A 7,885-nucleotide genomic window follows, 5' to 3' on the forward strand; every position below is an offset into this window, starting at 1 on the left:
TAGTATTTAGCCTTTACCCAGCCAAACTCCTCTATCATGCTCACACACAGCCTGACCCCCTCCCCCAGCCCTTTCCACCCCTCTTGCTTACACATGCTGTCTCTTACCTCCTTCCAGTCTCCATTCACTGCAACTTCCTTTTCCTGTGTAACTCGGCACTGTCCTGAATAGCTCCGCCCACGCCAGTCTGATCACATGACCTCGGCGTCACCGGAAGTCCTTTAGCCCACTAGGTTTTCGCGTCTACCATCTTTAATACTGGTACTGTCAGCACAGTCATATAAACTTTAGAAAGCTTTAGAAACATATTGCTTTAGACAGTCTGCTGTTTGCCTGCTATGTGAATTTATTCCAGCCACACCCACTTTCACTTGTTTGGCACGTGCTACAACAGCTGTGTAGAAACCTTCCCAATTAGTTGGCCACGCCCCCTCAGAAACACGTGAGGGGGCGTGGCAAGCATGTGATGCCTTAAATACAGCTGTTGTAGTACACGGAGACTAGTTGTGCAGAAGGAGGACGGCGTGGACTGGTGTGCTGCAGAGACGTGGAGACTGGCTGGTTTGACACGGTAGGGTTTCCCCATTTTATTTGCTCTTAGCTTTGCCTGTGGAACTCTGTGGGAGCTCTGAAGGTGACCGTTCTTATAGAGCGAGCTGTGCTTGGCAGTTCTTATAGAGACAGCGCCCGGTGGTTCTTAACAGATCTATGCCTTGGCGGGTCTTATAGAGAGCTATGCCTGCCAGTTCTACTTGAGAGCAGATCCTGACGGGTTTAGCCGTCTGTCATTGTATTTCTGTGATATTTCGGCCGGTTATTGCATTAATGCATTTGATGGAACTGGCCTCCCTTATTCCTAATGGCATTAATAGGTGTAGCCCTAGTCTGGCGGTTTTGGCTGCTTTTGTCATTGTGTTACTGTGATAGTTGGGCGAGTTATTGCTTTAATGCTCTGATGAGAACGCCGCCGCCTAGTGGCATTAGTATGCCTAGACTAATAAAACAACCTGGCAGCTCACCATACAACTGCATGGTGAGGCCATAGGCCCATCCCTACTCCTAGCTAGATAGGGTGCCGGAGCATGACCCGTTGCATTGATATTGGAGGGGATATTGATGTAACACCGTGTGAAGGCTAGTAATTAAATTAAGAAAAGAAAAAAAACTTTGCAATTGATGCTCTGCATTTCTTGCTTCACCATGCCATCAGAGTAACTTTCTGCTTTGGCTAGTCTCTGCCCTAGGCCCCCTGAGTTGTAGTAGGTTTTTCCCTCTAATACCATGATAGAAATGAGTCTAATCCTAATGGCATTAGTATGCCTAGACTAATATAAGCTGTAGGGAAATGGCAGCTCACCATACTACTGTATGGAGACTGTTGGCCCAGCCCTAGCTCAACCTACTATAGAGAATGCATGTATTACTACTTTTTTTTGGCTGTCCCCAGTCCTAATGGTAAATCTAGACGAGTTTTTTCCAGGGTCTTATACTGACTGCCGTACTGGAGTCGGGAAGGAATTTTTTCCCATAACATGGGGTTATTGGCATCGGCCTCATGGGGTTTTTTGCCTTCCTCTGGATCAACTCTGTAGGGCTGTACTTTATGTATGTTTCTCTTTATGCAACCTTATCTAATGTGTATATGAATGTTATAAAATGACACACTGTGGATATTATATTTCAATATTCCCTACTGTATGAGGGTTTTACACTTGTTAGAATAGTTGATCCTGGGTCTTGTACTGACTGCCAGTTTTCACCTTCCTCTGGATCAACTCTGTCGGGGTTATAGGTTGTATTTGCTGGCCTTGTCTTCCTCCACCTTCCTCTGTGTATATAATATTAGACACACTACCCTTATTACTGTCTCTGGCAACTCTTGGGTAACTGGTCACTAAAAAATCTTGGTCATTATTGTCACTGTATCATTGTGATAATGGAGGGGTTATCACTTTAATACTTTGATCAGAATGACTCCGCCCCCCCCCCCCCCCCCACACTTCCCACCCCTCCATCCCCTTCTTACTTTAGCACCATAGTTTAGTATGTCTGTTCACCGTACAATGCTATTGTGATAATGTGATTTATGTTTGTTCTGCTGAGAAGATCAGGGTAAGTACGGTAAGTGTTACTGTATTGAATGTTCTGCTCACTATATAACTCTATGATGCATAAGTTCTACCCTTTGTCTGAATATTGTTGGATTTCTTAAATTCGACATCACTCTCCTGCAGTTTCTGAATCGACACTAAAACGTTTTTTAAGTGTCGTGTTTTCCTCTTTTGTAGCTGTGAAAGCTGGATCTACTACTAGAAGAACATCACCTTGCCATCTGCAAGATTGTAGGTAAGTTCCATTTGGCCTTTTTTTTGGGTATTTTGCAGCTGCTGTGAGCAAGGATCAATATAAAACTGGTGCCTAAAGCTATCCTCTTCATTGTTATGTCGGAGGTCTATGGATCATAAGTCCCTCATTATGAATTCAAGCCTTCGTGTGGTGATGGCAGGGGTGGTGGAGGGCACTAGCGGTAGATTACTATGTGCTCTTTAGGGTTTGCCTGTGTCCTTGAGAACTGACCTCTAATCTAGGTTTATAAAGCTTGTATCCTACTGTGTGGTTAGTTGTTAGAAAGATAATGCGTTGTAGAGTCATGAAGGGGCAAGTAGATGTAGACTAGGTGTGGATGGCTGTCATGACTTGTCAAATCCTGCATCCGGCTAGCACTGAGGGGACATGTCACAAGCTGCGTGGGATTTGTGATTCCCGCACTGTGATGCTGTATGATCTGAGCAGTGTAGGTGCTGAACTAAACCCCACCAAGTGGAGATTGTGGGTAACAGTTGGAGTCCAACTCAGGAGCTCCCTGAAGACGATGGTGGTGACTTCTGTGACCTGTAGGAACGGGCAGCACATGTGCCGGAGATCATGTGCTGTTTGCTCCTGCTCATTACGGAAATGGCTGCTTTCGTTCTCAGGAGTTGGCATTCCTGTTCTGTGCCAGATCTCTGAGGGGTCCTGTCGGTGCATGCTATGTTTAGGTTGTGCGATGTTGCAGTGTGTCAGTGTTCTTGTAAGATGGGGCAGGTTATTGATGGTTGTCCATATGTGGTTTGCATTTGTGAGTCTCTTCAAAGCTCAGTGGCACATTATCCTTATAGTCTGTAGTTCCCAAAACTGCCTTTACCATTGTTGCGTCTGAGGTAAGGGTTCATAAACCCCTCCTTATGAATCTGAGCCTTCATGTGGTGATGGAGAGGGTGGTGGAGGATGTGGGTAGACTGCTATATTTAGTACGTCTACTTGTAGTATCAACTTTTAGCATGGGGTCTATTTAATGGGATGAAGGCAAAACCTCTCTTGGTACTCAAAACTCTTTTCATACAGTACTGGCAGTTTGCTGTGGGGTTAACGCTAAGGGTTGTGGTGAACCGAGTCATGGGTAGGCGCCTAAAGTCCAGATGGGCTTTCTGGCAACTGGTATCAAACGCTGGCCAGTGTAGCTGTGTTCTTTCTGCGGTGCTGTGTGGTCTGAGTGGAGTAGCTGCTTCAGTGAAGCCCTTAAGCGGGCGTCTGGCTGGATGAGGCCTGGAGTCTCAACTCAGGGAGCTCCCTGTGGAAGGTGGCGGTGACTTCTGTGATATGTAGGCACAGGCAGCACATGGGTTTTTGGTGCTTGTTGGGCACTGTGCTACAAGTGGTGGTGTTGCTTGTACTATAGCGCATGGTGGCCACGCTTTCGGCCGGAGCGTATTCCTATGCTTGTCTATATTTTGGTAACATCACCGCGAGTGGTATGGGGCTTAGCAGGGGCTGGAGATCATGTGCTATTTGGGCCTGCAAGTTACAGGAATCCCTGCTTTCTTTTACAGGGAGCTTCAAGAGTTGGTATTTTAGGCCTTATCCATATCAGATTTCCAATTGAGGACTTCACTTTAGTAGCTGCGCTGCTTAGCTTATACAGCATCGTGGCGGGAGTGTAGCTGCATTGACCAGCATCTGACACCAGTCGCCAGAAAACCCTCTGGTCTAAAGGTGGCTGCTCAGGCTTTGTTTGCTGCATCCTGCAGTCTTGGTTTTGCAGCAGGTTGTCAGTGTTGTGTGGACGGATGACGGTGTGCTAAGAGTTTTTCTTTGTTTGCAATGGCGGTAAAATGTTCATTCCAAAAGTATGTAGTGGAGCGTTTTTGTCGGTCGGTTGTCGTATCTTATAGCATTCCAAATTTATTTTGTCATATCCGGTTTCCAATTTTTCTGTAAAATGACATGAACTTACTTTCTCTTCTAGACTTGTGCTTGCTTCAGGAGTGGAGAACATGTGACATGGACACCTGGCTGGACCTTCATCTCGAGTATCAACTATTAGTTCTATGAAATGTTTCAATTTGTCTTTTTGCTGTAAAGTTTCCTATGAACATAACTAGCTATATATATAAAAAAAAAAACTTGAATCTTCAGAAGTGGATACATTTATTTTAATGTCTAAGGGGGCGTTCACACTACAATCTGTGTCCGCTGCTAATGTCCATTCAAAATCTTGTGCGGACATTAGCAGCGGACACCGACGATTGTGTGAACGCCCCCTTACTAATGACAGATTACAAGCTTTTGATGCTCTCTGCTTCTTCCTCAGGTATATTTCGAAAACTCTTAATCTGTCATTGGTAGTGGATCCTTTATTAAAGACTCGTTTTTGTTTTTTATTGATTTCATATCCACTGGCTAATGCAGTACAAAAAATGTTTTTCTTAACCAGCTAGCAATTCTGACAGATCTTAGAAAGTTCTTGCAATTATGGTCTAGACTCCAAAAAGTCACAATTCTTATTGTATTGTATATTTGTTTCTGAAATGTCTCCAGAATAATAAAGTGAAATTTCCCATTGTAATGGTTGTCTTCACATGATATCTTTATTCTACTGTGTGGTTTACAAACAAAGGTGGAATTTCTTCTTTGCTGCAGGTCCACAAACTGCCAGCAATACTAAGGGTAAGTTCAGATGGCGTTTTTTGGTCCGAAACCTGAGCCGGAGGCTGCCTCAGGTTCAGGACCTAAAGCCAGGTAACTGCGACTGAAAGCTGGTGCACTACCCCGGCATCCAGCTGCGCACTGAGGCAAAACAGCCTGAATGAGCAGCTCTCCTCTCTTCCAGAAGAAACTGCTCCTGGAAAAAAGACCGGAGTGGATCTCATTGACTTCAATGAGAGCCATCTTTTTGGTCAGGATTTTGAGACTGTATCTGGCTATGGCCTCAAAATCCTGACCAAAAAACTGAACTTGGCCTCTGTGCCAGGATTTTTTTTTTTGTAGGTCCTGCAAAAAACCTTGTCAGTTATGTAAAGGCTCCACACAAGTGTGACCGGTCACAGTAGCCTTATGCAAGGTAGAAGCTGTACAGGACTGCGCTAAAGGGGGACAGGGGGAGGCTGCTGTAGTAGAGCTGTGGGAGAGAATAAACTGGAAACAGAGCTGTGTGTAAAGTAACAATATGTAGTGTGTATATATAGTGTATATATATTTTCTAGCAGGAAGACCTGGCTTTGCACAGGTATATTTAATCTTTTGTTTGTGTAGTGGCCCCATACGAATAGAGTAGCTGCTATGGAAAGCTGTGTGTATGTGAACACTAAAGACCCTGTGAGTTTCTATTGGTCCACAAGCATCATGTATCAGTATGGATATCATTGAAAAACCTGCCATCAGTTGTTACCGCAAGTAAGGCTCTGCTACATTTTCATATATGCACCACCTACCAAGCTCTTCTACATCTGCCAATTTGGATTAAAGGGGGTTTTCTCATCTGTGGCAGCAGCTTCTGCAGATCAGATAATATGCAGCTGCTTGTACTGAAGCCACTGAGTACTATCTGTGTGTTTACATAGAGATAACAGAGCTGGCTATCAGCAAAACTGCAAATAGCTGAAATTTCCTGCATTTTCATATCTATATATTTTATATATCTCCAAATCTGTAGTAGTCTGCTCTATACAAATCCACAGTTCTTGCCTGATTTGAGTGAAATTTAGCACACACCCCTCTCCACCCACAGGAGCAGAGTACTGCGCACGTTACATCTTGCTAGCGCCCCCCCCTCGTCATGAGATTTGGGTCCCTGAAGTTAGGCCCTATTCATAGAATTGGGAAATGTGAAAGCGCTGAAGGGAAAACGGTTGTGACTGACAGGGACGGATTATAGCGACTGCACAAAAGGGTCACCACTAAAGGGGCCACAACACGTATTTCACCCAAACCATATAAACATCACACATACACCAACCCACAAGCACAACACAAAAACCAGACCTCTCTAGATACATACAACACAAACACTACCCCCATAAATACCACATGCACACCATACACACGCACGGGGAACACACTCGGATGGATGCACACTATATACGTGGACGAACAGAGTGCACACACAACTACTGCACACATGGACACTTGCATTGCACACGCACAAACTCATGGATTACACATATATGGATGACATATGTGCATGCGCGCACGGATACATACTCGTGGATCACACACGTGCACACATACATGAATGCACTGACAAAACATGTCTGGTATCCTTAGTGGCTGTTTGCACGCTACAGTATTTTTTTACGGGCCTCCGTGCCATGGATTCGGTGGTTCCATAGACGACTTTGTGCACAAAGCTGTGACTTTTGCAGCTCTATAGAAGTTTATGGAGATGTAGTATCCATAGCCCAGGGAGCCATGAAAAATCCTTTAGTGTGCAAGCAGCCTTACTGAGCAGCAATATTGGTCAGGTGAAAACTGCCTCATAGTGTCATTATTGCTTACTATGCAGGAGCTTTCATCACTGGAGCTGCTGAGGTAAAGTGAAAGCTGAGCTCTGGCTGCTATCGGCAACTTCACCAGTCTGCCGGTGAGGCGGTTTTCATTACCGAGATGTCAGTTCAGGTCATAGTATGGGTCCATTCACACAGAGGAAAATGGCGCTGTATTTTCAGCTAGCGGAAAATTACGTGAGTGAGAAAAAATAAATAAAAAGCTAGCAGAGCCCATTGAAATCAATGGGAGGTGCTTTTTTTTTTTTTTTTTTTCCCAGCTCTGAAAATTCAGTGCCAAATACAGCGTCATTTTCCTCCGTGTGAACGGACCCTAATACTGTGGGAGGGCTGCTCTGTATTTACTATTCAAAGCCAGGTCATTCATCTCTTCAGTGTCAGGTGTTGCTACCAAGCGACATGCCTTTCAATTTTAAGCGTCTGCGGTTCCCAATCCATCTCGCATTTGCTACGACTTTTAAGCACGGGCCGGAAGCACAGCGCTAAAGCGCTGCGGGAACAACTGTGGCGTGAACGCATCGCTGTTCTTCCTGCAGCTCTTTGAACAGAAAGTTCATGGAGTTTTCCTCCGCTAACTACTTTCTGTAACAGAAATTATATCTACAGGGAATTCGCCAGCGTTTCCGTAGATATAATTGTCCGCGCTGCGATTTTTTTTTTTTTTTTTCCTTTCCTCTGCCATTTTCAATGGGCTCCGTCTGCCACAGATGTGAACCGGACCTAAAAGGCACCATTTGCGGTCTGGAGCAGGTGTTCGGCTTTCACTCCCCCCTCGAGAGCTTTGTGATACATTTCCCTTTACAGAGGACCTTTCACCGCCTGGGGCTCATGCGGTTTTGTATACCGCTAGAATTCCGCCTTCTGGCGGTGAAGAGCTACGGGACCAGCACAGATCGAGAAAGCAGACAGTACGCTGATTTTTTTTTTTTTTTCTAGAGGGCGGAAGCTCCTTGTTATAGAAACGCTTTAGTTTTACAGTATCTTTTATAGTGACTGAGTGTGTGACAAATTTTGGAAAGTCTGAACATGTCCATTATACCTGGGGAAATGCTGATGTTTCCAAT

General features: G+C 44.8%; 1 long non-coding RNA gene across 1 annotated transcript; it reads left to right on the forward strand.

Moving 5' to 3' along the window:
• Nucleotides 1-476: 476 nt before the first annotated feature.
• Nucleotides 477-4,432, forward strand: LOC142187875 (uncharacterized). Its single transcript, XR_012712607.1, has 3 exons — nt 477-571; nt 2,289-2,346; nt 4,286-4,432. It is a non-coding gene; the product is annotated as an uncharacterized LOC142187875 (long non-coding RNA).
• Nucleotides 4,433-7,885: the final 3,453 nt, after the last annotated feature.

Source organism: Leptodactylus fuscus, unplaced genomic scaffold (assembly GCF_031893055.1).
Source record: "Leptodactylus fuscus isolate aLepFus1 unplaced genomic scaffold, aLepFus1.hap2 HAP2_SCAFFOLD_278, whole genome shotgun sequence".
In the NCBI taxonomy this organism is placed as follows: domain Eukaryota; kingdom Metazoa; phylum Chordata; class Amphibia; order Anura; family Leptodactylidae; genus Leptodactylus; species Leptodactylus fuscus.